Source organism: Macaca mulatta, chromosome 16, assembly GCF_049350105.2.
Source record: "Macaca mulatta isolate MMU2019108-1 chromosome 16, T2T-MMU8v2.0, whole genome shotgun sequence".
Taxonomy (NCBI): domain Eukaryota; kingdom Metazoa; phylum Chordata; class Mammalia; order Primates; family Cercopithecidae; genus Macaca; species Macaca mulatta.
In genome coordinates, this window is record NC_133421.1 from 59,193,688 (window position 1) to 59,214,436 (window position 20,749).

A 20,749-nucleotide genomic window follows, 5' to 3' on the forward strand; every position below is an offset into this window, starting at 1 on the left:
TCCAGTGATTCCTTCTCCATTTGCATATAAGCCATTCCGGAGCCTGACACAGAAGTTATGCAGGGCCTTCCCGTATCCGTAAATAATCTGAATACACATTTCCATAGTGGACTAATTAGGGAAATAGTTCTCTTTGCGACCTTAGTCATATATCTACAAACAAACTTATATTTTAATCTCTTGAATCATGAATTTTAAAGATAATCTGGAATGCTAAAATGCCTATGCCCAAATTATGATGCTTTGGTTCAGTTCTCCACTTCCCTCCACCCCCCACCAGAATTGCCACTGCTCTCTGCTTTCTGACTTCCTATTCCTGGGGAGTTTTCCTGCTCATCCTGCTAGTCTCCACTGAGAAATCACCTCCTCCTGGTGATTCCCCAGATTCCAGCCAGGTAAGCCAGGCATCCACTTCTGCGATCCCACCCTGAACTGAGCGTAGCGTTTTGCTTTTCCTAGCATTCATCACGTTGGAATGTATTGACACGCCTCCCCAGCCGGACCTCAAGGCAGGAACCGTGTCTTATTCACCCGGGCATATCTGGTGCCTGGCATAGGGCGTTCCATAAAGTTCTATTGAACAAATGAATGAATGAAGATTTCTCAGGTGTAAACACAGAATAAGCCATTGCTCTGTGGTTGGTTTACCTGAATGGATTGTTGAAAAAGAGAGATGAGCCCGCAAGCAAGACGCTGCAGCGCAGAAGGCAGAGGTGTGGTGTCTGCCGAGCATGAACTTGAAGGAGGGCCGTGTGGAGTCCCAAGCCTGGGCATGAGAATCACCTGGAGGCCTCATGGACTCTGCCATGGTTCCACTGGGATCGTGTCCAGGAATTTGCCTTTTCACACGCTCCCTGGGTGGTTATGTGGCGGCCAGTACAGCACTAGCTGCATCCCAAAACTGGGGAGCCGTCCAGACTCCCCAAGAGCAAGTAATCCTCTGCAAAGTAAACTGAGGAAGAAGACACTGCAGCAAGGTGGAAATTCACAAGCAGCCCAAGTAGGAGAAATTCACAACAGCCCGGGTAGGAAAAAGGACCCTGGAACCCGACTTGTCTCAGCGCCCCCTGCTGGGGGGAGCCCCGCATGGGCTCAACCCGGTGTTGCTGACGGCGGCACCGCGGGGCACGGAGCTCTCAGCCTCCCCTGACGGAGGAGGGGACCTCCTGTCTCCCCGGGGAGGTTTGAAGAAGCTGCCTGAGGCATAAAAAATGTGGGGCTGTGGGGCAGAAAGCTCAGACACTGGATAATCTCACCCCTAATGACCCCGTGGCTGTCAGCCCTGCAGCACTCACCTCAAGCCCTCACCATGGTGTGGGAAACCACAGATGGGGTTGACAGGTGACTCAGGGGCTGCAGCACCCCCAGCCACACCCCAAGGAGCTGGCATCGTTGTGCTCCTGGTTGAGTTTTTCCAGCCCCCAGCATACATCTGCCTGCCATGGAGCCTCCACTCCCTTCCAGTTCCTTCAAAAACAGATACAGAAATGTGGTCCATCCACACAATGGAATATTACTCAGCCTTATAAAGGAAGGAAATTCTGATACACATCACAACGTGATGAACCTTGAAGACATTATGCCACGTGAAAGAAACCAGACACAGAAGCCCACATATTGATTCCATTTATGTGAAATGTCCAAAACAGGCAAATAGGTGGAGACAGAAAGCAGGTTAATGGTTGCCAGCAGCTGGGGGAAGGAGGGAATTGGGCAGGGAGGCCTGTTGATGGGTGACAAGTTTCCTTTTGGGATGGTGAAGATGTTCTGGAACTAAATCGTGGTGATGGCCACACAATGTTGTGAATGGACGAAATGCCACTGAACTGTACAACTTAAAAGTTACCACTTCAGGTAAATTTTACATTATGTGTATTTGACTGCAATTAACATAACAGATATGATTGCTCAGGCTTAGATGGTCCCCTGGCTCTAAGAGGACACTGAGGGCGTGGGCACCAATGGCCACCCAAAGGCAACTGTATAGAAGTTTAGCCCAGGGGCAGTCAGTTCCCCAAACCAGGTCAGTGGCCACAGCCCTCGGAAACAGGAAGTACCACTGTCCCTCCCAGCCACTCACCATCAACAAACCATGTTGAATACCCATTCTATGCTGCTCCAGAGACAAGGAAGAAGCAGGGAGGAACAAGTGTGGAAAGGAGAGGAGTGAAGATTCTATTTGGACAAAGCTAAATTCAAGATGTGAATTTTTGGCTGGGCACAGTGGCTCATGCCTATAACCCCAGCAGTTTGGGAGGCTGAGGTGGGCAGATCACCAGAGGTCAGGAGTTCGAGACCAGCCTGGCCGACATGGTGAAACCCTATCTCTACTAAAAATACAAAATTAGCCAGGTGTGGTGATCAGCACCTGTAATCCCAGCTACTGAGAGACTGAGGCAGAAGAATCGCTTGAAGCCGGGAGGCAGAGTTTGCAGTGAGCTGAGATCGCACCATTGCACTCCAGCCTGGGCAACAGGAGTGAAACTCTGTCTCAAAAAAAAAAAAAAAAAAAGGATACTAATTTTTTATTTTATTTATTTTTGAGACAGGCTGCTCACTGCAGCCTCAGGTGAGACTCTGTCTCTACAAAAAATTAAAATATTAACCAGGCATGGTAGTGTGCACCTGCTACTTGGAAGGCTGAGGTGGGAGAATCACTTGAACCCAGGAGGTTGAGCTGTGACCACGACACTGCACTCCAGCCTGGGCGACAGGGCAAGACCCTGTCTCAAAACAAAAGAAAGGTATTTACAGCTATGGCCTTGGCACTGTCACCAGGTGGGTAAAGAAAAGGGCCTGTCCCACGGTCCAAGACACTGCTACATTTAGAGGTCTAGAGAAGAAGGAAAAGCAAGCAAAGGAGAGGAGGAAAGCCAGGAGATGGTGGAATCATGGAAGGCAAGGAGACAAAGCACTTAGAGAAGGAGAAAGTGGCCATGCTTCGGTTAATGCTGCTAGGAAGTGAATAGAGGAGGGCAGAGTCGTGGACCCCGGGTTGGAAGAGGGGATCCGCGTGCAGCGCCAAAAGCTTATACAGCATGGGGAGATGGGCAGGCTCTCCTTATGAAAAATAACATAAACTTACAAGTAAAAGGGTGCGTTAAAGTTTTTAGAATACAAAAAAATTCACAAATTACACATTTTAAAAAACTGATAACACAAACCTCACCAAATCTAGAAAATTAACATAATGTTTGGTGGTTTTTTTTTGAGACAGAGTCTTGCTCTGTCACCCAGGCCGGAATGCAGTGGCGCGATCTCAGCTCACTGCAAGCTCCGCCTCCCGGGTTCACGCCATTCTCCTGCCTCAGCCTCCCGAGTAGCTGGGACTACAGGCGCCTGCCACCTCGCCCGGCTAGTTGTTTTTTGTATTTTTTAGTAGAGATGGGGTTTCACCTTATTAGCCAGGATGGTCTCGATCTCCTGACCTCGTGATCTGCCCGTCTCGGCCTCCCAAAGTGCTGGGATTACAGGCTTGAGCCACCGCGCCTGGCCCAGCAAATTCTTTATTGCAGGAAAATCTATGAATCCTCCTTTCTTCCTCCTCCCTATCCAAGAGACCACCAGATCCTACTGGTTGTGCGTCTAAAATATCTGTTGCCTGTCTTCTCTCTGTCTTCCTTGTTATGAATTAGTTTATGATGCCATTGCCCTGTCTGGGATTGACTCTCCTACTCATCCCTCTCCACTCTGGTTCCTGCATCTCTGCCACCAGGAGTCATCATCTTCCCCTGAGGACTAACCCCAACCCCAGGGCCTCTTAGCTTCATCTTCCTTCTCCTCCTCCTCCCAGGGATCTGCTCCAAGATGATGGATATGACCAGGCCTCTCTGTGGGAACTGCCACCTCCTCCTTGCCATGTTGCCTTGTTTCTCTCCTCATGGTCACAACATGGCTGCAGCAGTTATTCTGTCTATCTTTCTATCTATCTATCTATCTGTCTATCTATCTATCTGGCCTATCATCTATCTATCCACCATCTATCTATCTAATATATCTATCATCTATCCCTTAATCTATCATCTGTCTCTCTAATCTATGATCTATCTATCCATCACCTATCTGTCTAATCTATCATCTGTTATCTATCTAATCTATCATCTATCTATCCATTATCTATCTAATCTATCATCTATTATCTATCTAATCTATCATCTATCTGTCTATCCATCATCTATCTAATCACCTATCTATCATCTATTATCTATCTATCTATTATCTATCATCTATCTAATCTATCATCTATCTATCTGATCTATGTATCTATCTATCTAATCTATGTATCTATGCATCTATCTATGTATCTATCATCTACCTACCTATCTATCTATCATCTATCCATCCACTCATCCATCCATCTATAATGAATTTTACTCACAGGAAGGTAATAAACACTCAAGACTCATCACTTCCTAATTCTTCTACCACCTGGAACTAGAAAAGGAATAAGACCGAGCGTACCATCAGCAGAAGGGATGCCTACACTAACAGATGTTAGTTAGCATCATTCAAAAGTCCTCCTGATCTGGCTTCTGCCTACTTCTCCAGCCCCATGTCACACCCTCGCCCTGTTGGACACAGTTCCACGCCATACTGATCATCCTTCAGTTCCTGGAATTCGTCAAACTCTCATTCACCCCTGGGTGTTTGCACGTCTTCCCATCCTGCCACTGACTCCTATCCTCTGCTGAGTCTTAGTTCAAATGCCACTTTCTCCAGGAAATCTTCTGCGACCTTCAGACTGGGCTGTTGACCACCTATGAGCTCCCATATCTGTCTCTATCTTATTTAATACATAGGTATTCGCCACCTCGTCTGTGCCAAGACCTCCTGCCCCACTGCTTGTTCTTGTCTGTTTCCCGCTGGAACATATGCCCTGCAGGGGCCAGCATCGCATGCACCTTCCTCATCAGCACATCCCGTGACAGCTAACGGCACACAGAGCACAGGCCACAGTGCCACACATTTTTGTTGGAGAAGAAAAAAATGAATTAATTGTTTTAGTTGAGGTGAAATTCACACAATGTAAAATCAGCCATTTTAAAGTGAACAATTCATGGCCGGGCAGAGTGGCTCATGCCTGTAATCCCGGCACTTTGGGAGGCAGATCACCTGAGGTCAGGAGCTCGATACCAGCCTGGCCAACACGGCAAAACCCCGTCTCTACTAAAAATACAAAAATTAGCCGGGTGTGGTGGTGCACGCCTGTAGTCCCAGCTACTCAGGAGGCTGAGGCAGGACAATTGCTTGAACTTGGGAGGCAGAGGTTGCAGTGGGCCGAGATTGTGACACTGCACTCAAGCCTGGGCAACAGGGTGAGACTCTGTCTAAATAAATAAATAAAGAATTCAATGGCATTTTGTACAGTCACAGTGTTGTACAACCACCGCCTCTGCCTAGCACCAAACACATCCATCACCCTCCAGGAAACCCTGCATCAATTAAGCTGCCACTCCCCACTCCTCCCTCCTCCTGGGTTCAAGTGATCCTCCCACCTCAGCTCCTGAGTAGCTAGGACTATAGGCATGCACCACTACACCCAGATAACATTTCGATGTTTTGTGGACTGTGTTGCCCAGGCTGGTCTCAAACTCCTGGGCTCAAGAGATCCTTCTGCCTTGGCCTCCCAAAGCACTGGGTTTACTGGCATGAACCACTGGGGCCGTCTTGTTCTTCATTTTTAAAAGGAGACAAAAAATAAGGCAGTTGTGTCACTTTGCGTCTGAGTCTGAGGGTCTGATGCCTGGAACTACAGGAACTCTCTCTGAGGCCAGGAGCAGCGGCTCACGCCTGGAATCCCAGCACTGTGATCCCAAGGCAGAAGGCTCGCTTGAGCTCAGGAGTTTGAGACCAGCCTCAGCGACATAATAATACCCTGTCTCTACAAAAAAATAAAAAACATCAAACATCAGCTAAGCATGGTGACACGTGTTGTAGTCCTAGCTACTTGGGAGGCTGAGGTAGGAAGATTGCTTGAGCCCAGGAGATTGAGAGATTCAGGAGCAGTGAACAAAGATCGCTCCACTGCACTCCAGCCTATGCAACAGAGCAAGACCCTGTCTCAAAAAAAAAAAAAACTGTCCTTGAGTCCAGGGGAGCAACCCAAGAGGAAAGACACGAGGCAAAGGGTACGAGGGACCAAGTGAGGTTTCAGTGGTATCACAGAGCTGCTACATTTACCAACCTTGGACCTGCCCTCACTCCAGGCAGGGTTTCAAATTTGCAATGGTTTCATATATGCAAGCGCATCACCAATTCATCTCTCCGCGGGTGTTTTATGCTGCCCTTTGCTCTGTCACTCCCCGTCTGTGGCCCTCAGGTCCCTCTGTTGACTCTGAGCATCCTTGCAGCAGCTCTGGTTCCTCATCACTGTTCCAAGCCTCTCCCCATCCCACGCTTGTTTTAGCATCACAGTTACCCCTCTCCTGTTCCACTCCAGCAAGAAGGAAGTCACCATGAAGCCCCACAGAACAGTGTCACCAGGTCTATACACTGGGTATGAAATGGTTAAGCTTGGGTTGTGCTAGGTGGGTGTGGGGGAAGGGGATTCACTTGGAGTTGATAGATCCCTGCACAAGGAGGAGACCTTTTTGGTTGTCACTCAACTGGAAAGTTGTTCTCTTCCTGCCATAAGTCAGGGTGGTCTACACAGCCCCTCCTATGGCTGGGAGTGGAGCAGAGACAAAGCCCAGAGAAGTGTCCAGTAGCTGGAAGCCACAGCAGGGGGGAGAAAATATTTTACCATGCTCAGCCTCCTGTGGATGGGGTAGGAAGCACAGCCCCCAGAACATCAGAGCACAGTGGGTGAGACTAATCACGTGATGAGGTTGGGGTTGTAGGAGATCAATGCCAGGTGGCTAGGAAGTGTCTGTGCTGTGCTTGCCCAGTGCGGGCCACTGAGAACAGACAGAAGGGTCTGTGGACAACACAGAGCCAGGAGAACCAAGGATGAGAGGATCCCAAAGGCCAGCCTGGATGGGGGCAATTTACTCAGGCTCCTGTGCTGCAGCTGTGCTGGTCATTTCTGGGCAAGTGTTTGCAGTTAAGACTCAAACTGCCTTCCCAGTTACTTGAAATCATGCAACTATATAGTGTGCATTGGATCAGGCATGCTCCTGGAATCTCGTAGAGTCCCCCAAGTCCCTTAGGCAGACTCACCAGTTATCTCTGACCACCCTCTTTCCCTCTCTTTGCCTTCCAGCCAGTCACCAAGTCTTCTCAAGTCCACCTAGGAAAACACGCACACGGCCGGGCGCAGTGGCTCACGCCTGTAATCCCAGCACTTTGGGAGGCCGAGGCAGGCAGATCACCAAAGGTTGGGAGTTCGAGACCAGCCTGACCAACATGAAGAAACCCCGTCTCTACTAAAAAATACCAAAAAATTAGCTGGGCATGGTGGCGCATGCCAGTTATCCCAGCTACTCGGGAGGCTGAGGCAGGAGAATCACCTGAACCCAGGAGACAGAAGTTGCGGTGAGCAGAGATCACACCATTGCACTCCAGCCTGTAGTGCAATGCAAAAGTCCATCTCAAAAAAAAAAAGGAAAAAGAAAAACACACACACACACACAGACATACAAATGCACACATATATACACAAATGCATGCACACACCCACCCACACACACGTATATGTACACATGGATACAAACATACAAATGCATGTATACATATACACACATACAAAATGTGCGAATACATGTACACACATACACAATTAAAAGCAAATACACACATGTACACAGGTACATACACATATACATACACTTAAACACAAATATGTAGGCATGCACACACATACATACACGTGCGCTAGGCACATACTTGGGGTGCTGGTTAGAAATGGAGATTCCTTCATCTCACCCCATCTAGGCTGGAGGATCGGGAAGCTGAGAGGAAAGTCGAAATCTATCTTAGTCTGTTTCTGCTGCTATACCAAAATACCATAGACTGGGCAATTTATGAACAACAGAAATGTATTTCTCGGCCAAATACAGTGGCTCACACCTGTAACCCCAGTGCTTTGGGAGGCTGAGGCAGGAGAATGACTTGAACCAGGAGTTTGAGACCAACCTGGACAACATAGCAAGATCCCATCTCTATAAAAAAATTTTTTAAAAATCTTTTTTTTTTTTTTTTTTTTTTTGAGACGGAGTCTTTGCTCTGTCACCCAGGCTGGAGTGCAGTGGCGCCAACTCGGCTCACTACAAGCTCCGCCTCCTGGGTTTACGCCATTCTCCTGCCTCAGCCTCCCGAGTAGCTGGGCCTACAGGCGCCCGCCACCTCGCCCGGCTGGTTTTTTGTACTTTTAGTAGAGACGGGGTTTCACCGTGTCAGCCAGGATGGTCTCGATCTCCTGACCTTGTGATCCGCCCGTCTCGGCCTCCCAAAGTGCTGGGATTACAGGCGTGAGCCACCGCGCCCGGCCTAAAAATCTTTTTAAAAGAATGTATTTCTCACAGTTCTGGAGGCTGGGAAGTCTAACTTCAGGTGCCTGCAAGATTGGTGTCTGGAGAGGGCTACTGTCTGCTTCCAAGAGGGCGCGTGTTGCTGTAACCTCCAGAGGAGGTGAACGTTGTGTCCTCACATGGTGAAAGGGGTGGAAGGGCAAGGGGAGCTCTCTTCAACCTTGAGCCCTGTAATAATAATAGGCCCTCAAGACTTAATCACCTCCCAAAGGCCACACCTCTTAATACTGTTGCATTGGGGATTACGTTTCAACATGAATTTTGGAGGGGACACCATCATTCAAGCCATATAAAAACTTCCCTTTCAGAGCCCCAAAGCTGCTCCTGTGCCACACAGCAAACTCTGCACATAAACAGGCCTCCAGATGGCATGGCACTCTCACAGCCTCCATTCTGAACCACTAGCCTTGACCTCCCTTCCTGGTTTCTAAATACCTATTCTACTGTCAATAGCCTTATCCCACTGTAGCCTGACACTTGGCCTTGTTTCTCTGAGAACTCTTTCCTCTTCCCCCACAATCCAGACTGTAGCTCTGGCTCCAAATGCCTTTATCTCCTGGAGAGGCGCAAGTCTACAAGTGCACAGTCCTAACAGTACTGACCTCAACCCTACAAGCAGGATTTTGTTCCCTCAGAGAACCTATCAATGTCGCCTGGCTGGGAACAGGGGATCCAGTGAACTGAAAGAACATTGCCAAGTTCACCCACCTCCAAGACAGCAGCAGGAAGGATCTCTCCTGGCCCCATTCCACAAGGGCTACCGTTCACCCAGATTAGCTTCTCTTGGTGTGAGTTGGAGTCCACAAAGTTGAGGTCTCTCTCTCTCTCTCTCTCTCTCTCTCTCTCTCCAAGTACCTAAGGCAGAGGTTCTCATGCATTAGTGTGCTAGAGATTCCCTCAGTATCTTCCCAGATCCCTGGCCCTGCCCAGGCAACCAACAGACTCTCTGGAGCTTGAGAATCAGGCGTGTGTGTTGGACAAGGGGAGCAGGAAAGGGAAGAAGACAGAGTTGGTGACTTATACGGCTCAGAAAGAACCCAGGAATCTTTGTTGAGGTTGTCGCTGGGATGGTGGTGCAGATGTGGCTGGGGGAGGCCCGGCCAGCCCCTGTGAGACTGTCTCACTGGGTGCACAGGACACCTAGTGATGGTCATCAGTGTGCCAGCTTGGAAGAAATCTTCCTGGGGCGCATGGCGTAGACCAGCCAGGACCATTCAGAAGCCAAAAAAGGCCCAGCCCACTCCCCTTTTCTGAGGGTCCTAGTATATTTTTTAAAGTCAAGACATTTCAAAACAGAGTTTCTAAAACGATGGCATATTTTAAATGTTTTAGTTATTAAATTAGTGCTTTTGATGCATATATACACAAACAATGAAATATTATCTCTGCCCAAAAAAAGTATGATAATATAGTTTTGAGTGACGCAAAATGTCAGGTTTGCAGCAAAATTACATTCATTTGATATTTTTCTTTTTCTTTTCTTTTTTTTTTTTTTTTTTTTTTTTTTTTTTTTGAGACCGGGTCTTGCTCTGTCACCCAGGCTAGAGTGCAGTGGTGTGATCATAGCTCACCGCAGCCTCCACCTCCTAGGCTCAGGTGATTTTCCTGCCTCAGCCTCCCAAGTAGCTGGGACTATGGTGCTTGCCATCACGCCTGGCTAATTTTTGTGTTTTTAGTAGAGACGGGGTTTCACCATGTTGGCCAGGCTGGTCTTGAACCTCTGACTTCAAGTAATCTGCCTGCCTCAGCTTCCCAAAGTGCTGGGATTACAGGCATGAGCCACTGCGCCCTGCCTGTTGTTTGTAGGTTCTACATTGTGTCGATCCATTCATCAGTTGATGGATATTTGGGTGGTTTTCTACTTTCGGCTGTTCTGGCTTGGAACCCCACAGCGCCCCCTCTAGACCCTCCATACTCATCTCTGAGTGGGGCAGTCATGCAGCCAGCGGGCCTCCGAGCTTCTGTGCCAGGTCAAACAGAGCTTGACCCTAATCCAACACAGAGAAAATTTGACAATGCTAAGCCAAGTTCCTTGGTGAGGCGCACATTTGCCTCTTGGTCTGCCACATGCCCTCTTTAGGGAACACCCCTTCCTCCTGGAGGCGGCTTCTCCCCCATTCCAACCACGTGGCCCTAGGGGGGCTGCCATGCCCCCAGAACCCTACCTGATGGAGGGTCTCCGCAGCTCGGCCTTTCCCACATGCGGAGCAGCCAAGTGTGCAGCGGCAGTTTTTGGTCGATTCTAGCAAATTCTCCCTTTTTGCTCAAGCTGGCTCATGTTGGATTTTTGTCACTTTCAAGCCAGAGTCCTCACGGGGGTAGCTCCCGCCTCCCACCACGAATCCCAGGTGCTCCCTGAAGTGGAGAAAATGGGGCATCCTGCCTTGGCCCAGACTAGCAACCCCCCCCCACTCAATATAATAATTCTGTGGGGTCCCCAGGTGTTTCATTTAACTTTGAGCTTCCTGGATGAACAGCATGGAGCTCCAATATTCATAAAACTGGACCTCTGGGGACACACCCAGGCTTGTCGAGACCCTGGAGGTCAGAAAGTGCAAGAAAGTTCTCCAGATGCTCCTTGGACAGTTTGCACCCGGTAACTGACCCTTAGCTTGTGGGATTTCCCCCACCCCATGTCATTTAGAGGCTAATGAATGGATCCTGCAGGGAGTCGCCATTCACCTGGATAACATCCTTGGGTGCCGTCCAGTGGGGTCTGGAAAAAGTTGCTGGCTTAGGCAGCATCACCTCCAAGCCAGGTGATCCTAAGGACTGTGTTCCCACATGCAGAACACCGGGCCCTCCTCTGTCCAGCCAGGACTTCCGTGTGCATTGAACTGGGTATTGACACTTCCTAGGTAGCTTCCCCAGTGTCTTTGATCAGCAACCCTCCTCACCTCCTCCTCAGAACATATTGTGCGATCAGAAAGTACAAGATTTCCCTTTTGGGATGAGTAGTACAGAATGAGGTCCAGTGTGGTGGCTTACACCTGTAATCCCAGCACTTTGGGAGGCTGAGGCGGGGGATCACTTGAGGTCAGGAGTTCGAGACCAGCCTGACCAACATGGTAAAACCCTGTTACTACTAAAAATACAAAAATTAGCCAGTCATGGTGGTGCGTACCTGTAGTCCCAGCTACTCAGGAGGCCGAGGCAGGAGAATTGCCTGAATCTGGGAGGCAGAGATTGCAGTGAGCCCAAATCATGCCACTGCACTCCAGCCTGGGTGACAGGGCAAGACTCTGTTGAGACTCTGTCTTAAAAACACACACACACACACACACACACACACACACACACACGAAAAGAAAACTGCCCGGCGCGGTGGCTCACACCTGCAATCCCAACACTTTGGAAGGCCGAGGCAGGCGGATCACCTCAGGTTGGGAGTTTGAGACCAGCCTGACCAACATGGAGAAACCCTGTCTCTACTAAAAATACAAAATTAGCCGGGTGTGGTGGCGCATGCCTGTCATCCCAGCTACTCGGGAGGCTGAGCCAGAAGAATCGCTTGAATCAGGGAGGCAGAGGTTGCAGTGAGCCGAGATTGCACCATCGCACTCCAGCCTGGGCAACCAGAGCAAAACTCTGTCTCAAAAAAAAAAAAAAAAAGGTACAGAATGACAATTATGAAAATCTATTTTGTTTAATCTTCTCTAAAAGGGAACAATGAACCAAGCAATTTCCTGGGCCCAAAAAAAGAAGTAGTATTGCGGTTATTAAAATAGTGTTTACTTAGTGCTGATGGGAAAATATGTGAAATATTAACGACTCCGTGGAGCCCCGATTATGTGACTCATTAGGCAAAGGCCCTATATGCAATTAAAGTAGACTCTTCAGCTTCTATCTTAAGTGACTTTATGTTTTGTCCAGCCACTCCATACACAAAGATGAGTGGCCAGGTGCAGAGGCTCATGCCTGTAATCCCAGTATTTTGGAAGGCTGAAACAGGAGGATCGCCTGAGCCTAGGAGTTCGAGACCAGCCTGGGCAACATAGTGGGACCCCCATGTCTACAAAAAAAATAATAATAATAACAAAGAGAAAAAGATAACTTTTGTTGTTCTAATTTTTTCTACAGAGCCTTTTTCATATAAAATATAGTCCTTAATATAATAACTTTGTGCCTCTGTTTCCTCATCTGTAAAATGGGATAATACTACTTACTCCACAGGAATATTTTGAGGATTTACAACATATAACTCACTTAAAAACTGTGCCTGATGCTGGGCGCGGTGGCTCACGCCTGTAATCCTAGCACTTTAGGAGGCCAGGGCAGGCGAATCACTTGAGGTCAGGAGTTCACGACCAGCCTGGCCAACATGTTGAAACCCTGTCTCTACTAAAAATGCAAAAAATTAGCTGTAAATCACTTGAACCTGGGAGGCAGAGTTTGCAATGAGCTGAGATCTGCCACTGCACTCTAGCTTGGGTGACAGAGCGAGACTCCATCTCAAAAAAAACAAAACAAAAAAAAAAATGTGCCTGAAAAGTAGAAACAATAAAAAAAAGAGTCATAGTCATCCCCACTATCATCATTACAAATCTCGAGGTTGTAGAACACACTTTAGGTAATTGAGTGAAATGAAGCTTCCACAGCACAGGACGCAGTCATGGTTCAGGACCTGCACCCACTGTCAATCACTTCAGCTGCAAATAAGCCCAGCAAACTCACTGGATTCTTGTCTTTTGTTTTGTGTTTCTTTTTCCCCATCTAAACTAGGTGCCTCTGTTTCACTTACTAAGCGAGACCAGTCTGCCATTTTGCTCTGCAGATACTGGTTTTAAGATAAAGGTGTCTGGCCGGGCGTGGTGGCTCACGCCTGTAATCCCAGCACTTCGGGAGGCTGAAGTGGGCGGATCACGAGGTCAGGGGATCGAGACCATCCTGGCTAACACGGTGAAATCCCGTCTCTACTAAAAATACCAAAAAAAATTAGCTGGGCATGGTAGCGGCGTCTGTAGTCCCAGCTACTCGGGAGGCTGAGGCAGGAGAATGGCGTGAACCCGGGAGGCGGAGCTTGCAGTGAGCCCAGATAGCGCCACTGCACTCCAGCCTGGGCACAGAGCGAGACTCCGTCTCAAAAAAAAAGAAAAAGATAAGGGTGCTTCTGGCTGTTTCTGAGTTTTAATGACAGCAAAGCTTCTTTCTTTCCCCCAGACTCTGCCCCACGCTGCAGGGTGAGGCTGTGATTCAGACTGAGCTCGTTTCTCCTGGCTACAGAAGTTAAAAGCCAGACCCTTTGGATCTCTTCCTCCGGACTTTTCTGCCAAGCTTGCCTCACAGGTGCGGGGCAGGACTGGAAGGAGATCACCTGGAGCCGCTGAAGCCAACAAGGGCTGGGTCTCTAATGGTGGCCTGTGAGGTCTTCAGAGACAGCCCAGTTGCTGCCATTCTCAGCTTCCTTGGTGTCCTTCCAATTGGGGCCCGTTGTTTGGTTTGGTTTTGACTCATTTGGGTATACTTCCTAGGGTTCACCAGAGACACAAGAAACACCTGGCCGGGCGCGGTGGCTCAAGCCTGTAATCCCAGCACTTTGGGAGGGCGAGACGGGCGGATCACGAGGTCAGCAGATCGATACCATCCTGGCTAACCCGGTGAAACCCCGTCTCTACTAAAATATACAAAAAACTAGCCGGGCGAGGTGGCGGGCACCTGTAGTCCCAGCTACTCGGGAGGCTGAGGCAGGAGAATGGTGTAAACCCGGGAGGCGGAGCTTGCAGTGAGCTGAGATCCGGCCACTGCACTCCAGCCTGGGCGACAGAGCGAGACTCCGTCTCAAAAAAAAAAAAAAGAAACACCTACAGCCAGTCGCGGTGGTTCCCGCCTCTAATCCCAGCATTTGGGAGGCCAAGGTCGGCGGATCACTTGAGCCCTGGAGTTGGAGACCAGCCTGGGCAACATAGTGAGATCTTGTCTCTACTAAAAATAAAAAATTAGCCGAGTGTTGTGGCGCACGCCTGTGGTCCCAGCTACAGGAGGCTGGGACAGGAGGATTGGGAGGCTGAGGCAGGAGGATTGCTTGAGGCTTGGAGGTTGAAGCTGCAGTGAGCCATGATTGTGCCACTGCACTCCAGCCTGGGCCACAGAGCAAGACCCTGTCTCATCAAACAAAACAAAACAAAAGTGAAACACTGTCATCTTTTTTCCACCTCTCCTACCTCACAGCCAGCCTCCTAGAGAAGGAGAAAGGCCTGGCAGCAGCATGAGCTGCCAGCAGCTGAGAAACCAGTTTCTGTCTGCCCTCCTTATTCTCTGAGTCACTTCACCCAGGGGAGCGCTGTTTGTGCTCTGGTGGGGACATAAAATTGCAACAGGAAGCCAGCACAGGTGACCTCTGCCCCTGTCTGTTTGGAGAAAGTTGGTTCTAGCTGAAGTCAACACCCCAGACACAATTACAGCCACCGTAAAGGGGGGATGAACCACTTTACAGGGTCTGGCTCCCCAAGATGGTGCATCAGCACATCATAACATAATCATCCAAAGAAAATGGCTTGTGCCTCGTGAGAGTTCAAATTCCACATCTGCTCCAGGCTGGGGAGAGCCAAAACTACTGAACAGATACAGAATAGCTGGAGATGAAAGCTAAGAGATCACAGGACCTAACGGCTTTGTGGCTATCTGTATTAGACAGGATCAGTCAATGCTGCAAGAAACAACCTGAGAATGATAATGGCACAAGCATAGTGAGGGGGAATTCTCATTCACATAAACAGTTACAGGTGGGCCCAGCCCCTGGAGTTGGGGGAGGAGCTCTCTGCCACAGAGCTCTTCAATTACCCGGGATCTGTCACCTTCAACACATGGCTCCCAAGGTCACTTAGGATGTTGACATCCAGCAATGAAAGGGGAAAGGGCATGAAGAGCCAGTGAAGTGGGGAAGGCTTTTATAGTTACAGGCAGGCCTAGAAAAACAGTCACATTTCCCCAGACCATTCCCTCCACTGGGATGGAACTCAGTCTCACGGTCACATCTAACCACAGGGGAAGCTGGGCATATGGTCTTGCTGTGTGCCCAGATGAAAAGAGAGCTCCCAGCAACACTTGTCACACCATCCAGCTGTGGTTGCTGCAGATGTGAAGGTCACCTGTGTGCAGCGTCCATGCTCCCAAATCACAGAGCCACTGTGGCAGCCTTAGAGGATGACTGCTAGGGAGCACTGGGCTGTCCTAGACCACCAACACCACTAGCTGCACCCTCTTTCTCTCCAGAGATGGCCACCACTCACAGCTTCACTCCTCAGAGGACCACCACAGTCTACTGTGAATTACCCTCCAGGATTCTGGAGGCTCCTCCCATCATGGAGGACCCTATCTAGCACTCGTGACCCTTGACCTTGACCTCAGACAAAGAGCCCATCTAGGGTCCCAGGGCTAAGGATTTCATTGCACCTGCACCCCACTGCCTCCATGGTTCTACCACCACCCTAAGAGAGAGGACTCCTCAAGAAGACGGCATCGCTGGGCGCGGTGGCTCAAGCCTGTAATCCCAGCACTTTGGGAGGCCGAGACGGGCGGATCACGAGGTCAGGAGATCGAGACCATCCTGGCTAACACGGTGAAACCCCGTCTCTACTAAAAAATACAAAAAACTAGACGGGCGAGGTGGCGGGCGTCTGTGTTCCCAGCTACTGGGGAGGCTGAGGCAGGAGAATGGCATAAACCCGGAAGGCAGAGCTTGCAGTGAGCTGAGATCTGGCCACTGCACTCCAGCCCGGGCGACAGAGCCAGACTCCTTCTCAAAAAAAAAAAAAAAAAAAAAAAGACGGCATCAGCTATCTGTAACCTTGACTCATGCCAACCCCAGCCACTGCCGCTCTCTCCTTGAATGATCCAGCCACCTGAAGTCCAGTTCCTGGCCCAGATTGGTTAAGCATAGCCACCTGTCAACCGCTCACCACCCAACAACCGAGGACCAAAGAGAACTTCTCAGCCACATCTCCCAGGAGTTAGGACAACAGCAGGATGAAGCTGCAATAGCCTTGGGTTCAGGTCGTCCTGGCTTCACATCCCTTCTCTGCTACTGACTAGCAGAGCTTCTTGCTTAAGTCACTTACCTCTCTCTGAACATCAGCACATGGGCAATAATACCTCTGTGCAGGACTCGATGAAATCGTGTGCGCAAAGCCCTGGTTCAGTGCCTGGCGTGTAGTAGGCCATCAGTCAAGCGCTGTTATAATGGGGGCTCTTTGCTGCTGCAATGCAGCACCTTAGACCCTGGGGGTAACAATTCACTCAGGCTTCTGTCCAGGGTGAACGGTCCCAAAGCAGCTGCAAGCTGAAGCTCCTGCTCAGCCAGCAATGCCCTTGGGAACTTGATCACCAGCAGCTCTCCCTCCTCCTCCTCCTCCTCCTCCTCCTCCTCCCCCCCTTCTCCTCCTCCTCCTTCTCCTCCTCCTCCTCCTTCTCCTCTAAAAAGGCCACTCCCCAGCCTTCATAACTGCTGTGCACAAGGAACGAGTTTCCAGCTGCCTGCCAGCTTGTGGCAAGCCTGCTGGCTTCAAACTCCCTCATGCTGCGCTCACGGAGGCCACCTCCCAATCACCAAACCCAATGATATATTCAGTTCTTGCATCGCTTGACGTCTTGGCTGCATCTGATGCTACTGACAATCCCATCTTCCCTAACTGCTCTCTATCTGCCTTCTGAAGGCCACGTTCTATCTCTTCTGGCCACTTATACACTCTCTCTGGCCAGCTCCTCTTCCCCGGTCTTCCCTCCCCATGCCAACATTCCCAAAGGTGCGTTCTGGGCCACTCCTCTGCTCTGTGGGGTCATCCTCCCAGGTGGTCACACCACTGCCATGCATTGGACCAATGACTTCCAAACAATTCCCGGAAACCCAGCAGCTTGCCCACTGCAGCCAGGATGATCCAATTCACAAATTGGATCAAGTCTTTACACTGCTTAAAACCCATCAGTGCCGTCCCATGGCTCAGAAGATTAAACCCAAGCTCCCTGGTACAGACTCCATGTCGTCTGACTCCTGCCTGTGTCCTTGGCACCTGCCCTTCCTGGCATCGGGGCTCATCCCAGTCCTGAGGGGTGACTGGCACCCTCGGAGAGCCCCAGGATCTCCAGGTCTCCGTTCCTTTGACTTGCATGCACTCTACTTGAAACACGTTCCCCCTGGAGAATGCTCCCCGCCTCTCCAAGCCAGATCCAGGGCCCTCCCCCAAGCCCTCTCCTCTGAGCATAGCTGACCTCAGCATCTCTCCTGTTGTTTTACTCTGGTCTCCCGGTCCGCATGTCCCTGCTATGTAGTAAGTACTGGGTGAATGTTGGTGGAGCAAAGGAGGGAATGAATGACCAAGCCAACCTGACTCTGAGGTGGGCTTGGGCTGTCTTAGGTCCTCCTGCTGGAAACCTGGCCCAGAGCTGAGTGGGCTTTGCACCCCTCCCCGACCCTAGCCTCACAGCCACCTCCCCCAGGGCCCAGTGGCCGGCCAGGGACTGTTGGTCAGGAATGCCAGGCTGGAAACCAGGTTCCCTCCCTCCCTACTAACTCCTTAGAGCAGATCCGTGGGGAGAATTCTCCACTTGAAAGAAAAGCACCAGGCCTCCCCTCCTTCCCTGCCTTCCTGAGAGCCCCTGTCACCGCCACATTCTTGCTGAGGCTGGAGGAGATTAACCGGGGGCTGGTGGCAGCAGCTGGTGCCCTAAGCTGCGTGCTGTGTGTTCCCAGCACGGCACCACTCACGAGCCGCCTTGGAAGGAAGGTTCTGGTGGCAGGAGCTGGATTTGGTCACCCAGGCACGGGCTGTGAAAGCCCCCAAACTCCTGGCTCTGCCAGGTCGGCCGTTGCTGGAGGCCGGTGTGAGGGTGGGGACGCCACAGTCCAAGGGTGTTCAGGGTGGGGGCTCCTTAGGGAAAGGTAAATTACCCCGCAGGGTGTTACGGGTAAGACCGTGTTCCTCTCACAAGATATGCTCAAGACCTAACCCCTAGTATCTCCGAATGTGACATATTTGAAAATAGAATTGTTGCAGATGTAATTAGCAAAGGTGAGGTCATACTGGAATGTAGGGTGGGCTCTTAATCCAATAGGACTGGTGTCCTTATGAAAGAAGAGAAGAGACACAGAGAGACAGACATACACTCCTGCTCTGTGGGAAAGAAAGAAGAGGCGGAGACTGCGGGGAAGCAGCCGCAAGCCTGGGCCTGCCAGGAGGACTGGCAACCACCGGCAGCCAGAAAGAGGCACCACGTCTTCCCCTCCAGGCTCGGAGGGAGCAGGCCTGTCCACACCTGAATTCCAGACTCCTGGCCTCCAGAACTGTGAGACAATCCACTTCTGTTGTTTGCAGCTGCCTAGTGTGTGGTACTTAGTTACAGCAGCTGTAGAAACGAATACACAGGGCCTCAGACGGGGAGGCCTCAGATTAGGGGGAAATACCTCTGACTCCCTACGGTGATGTTAGAGACCCAGTCATATTCGTTCCTGTCCCCAGCCTTGCTTGTGAGGCCAAGAAAAGCAAAGGCTGAGTGATGACAATGCCGGGCAGAGGGAAGCCCAGCTGACATCAGGCCTGCCGCTCTCTCCTGATCCAGGGGTAGAAGGAAACAGACCGTGGGCTGCTGGACGAGGCGTCTCCTCACTCCTGGGTCCACCACTCCACTCCGGCCTCTCAGGGCTGCCCGACAGCTCGAGCGTCGGCTGCAACCAGGCCTGAGCTCACCCCTGTCTCTGCCACGTCCTGAGCAAGGCCCTGCCTCGTTCCCTGCCTTGGGTTCTCCTCAGCCCTGAGGCTCCCACAGCCATGCCACCTGCTGAGCCCAGACATCCCCTCCTCCCTGAACCCTCCCCTGACCCCTTCCTGAGGTGCCTTCTGTGTTGCTGGGGATGCCTTGGGGTGGCTGAAGAGGCCCCGTGCTGAATGCTAAGGGAACAGGACAGTCAGACACACCTGCCTTCAAATTCAGGCGTCACGCTTGTAGCTGTGTGACTCCAGGCAAGTTCTACATGGCATCTATTTCCTCCTTTGTAAGGTAGGGATCCCAGCAGGGTTGTGGGAGGCAGCTAGTCAAGGTTGTAAGAGACCCTATAAGGCCGAGGCTCTTTCCCTGGACCCCATGGGCCGGCCTCAGGAGGCCCATGAAATTCCCGAGGCTGGGAGTGAAATACCGCGTGCAGCTGCCTACATTGCTCTCAGGTAGGGGACTTAGCTCTTGCCTTGTTCTCAGAGGGGTTCATGACTCCAAGAAGTTAAGACCCCCATGTAAATCTCCCAGCCCAGAGCCCCCAAACACCACTCCACTTTGGACTGAGCGTCTCTCCTGCGTCCTGCCCCTTGCATCTTGCCGTGAGCTGCATCTGCCACGTGGTGTGGTGGCCTGTCTCAAGAAGGAAAGGGGCCCTCGCAAGGCCAGCCTCAGACCCAGTGCCTGACCCAGGGCTCCTTTGCAAAACAAGTTCTTAATACTGCGCCTTCCCGAGGGGCCCTGAGGCCCAGCTTGCCAAGCGCCCACAACGCACCTCCGGCCAAGGTTTCAACAGATCTCACGAGCAACCCCGGCCCAATGGAACACACCATGGAAACCGTGTTGTTTACGTTTCACAGATTTGCTGGGGATAAAGGCTACTTAATGAAGGAGGGCCTGAAAGTACTCATGGGAAAGGAGTTCCCTGGATCTTTGGAGAACCAAAAAGCCCCTCTGGCTGCGGACATAACAATGAAGGACGCGGACCAGCGCCAAGACAGCACACTGAACTTCCAGAACTTGTTTTCACTCCCTGCGGGGCTCACCGCTGTGGACAACAACTATTTTGTAGTACCTATGAAGCAGAAGGGGACGAAGCAGGCAGAACTAAGCAATTACTCGGCCCCGTAAGAGTTCTCCCAAAGAGTCGCTATAGGAACCTGCCCGCAGCTTCCCCCGTAGAAGGCTTTCGTGAGCAGACAGGGCCAAGAAAACAGACACATCAAATCCAAATCTCATCTAACAAGCAAAGAAAGGAGGTTAATTAAATAATAGGCTTTTGATCTTTAGATTGTTTGCATCCTCTTGGCCTCAATAGACACATCCTTTTTAGTTTGGGAAAAATATATATATACTTTTAAAATTATTTTTTAAGCCTTTGCCTTCGTACATATATATTTTATATTTTATATATAATTTATATATATACACATATATATTTTATATATATACACATACATGCATATATATATATATATATATATATATATATATATATATATATATATGTAGTGTTTAGCTGGGCTCAGTGGCTCACGCATGTAACCCTAGCACCTGGGCAGGCTGAGGTGGGTGGATCT

General features: G+C 50.3%; 1 pseudogene; it reads left to right on the forward strand.

Annotated features, from left to right (window-relative positions):
- Nucleotides 1-19,946: 19,946 nt before the first annotated feature.
- On the forward strand, nt 19,947-20,396 carry LOC719461 (protein S100-A10; annotated as a pseudogene).
- Nucleotides 20,397-20,749: the final 353 nt, after the last annotated feature.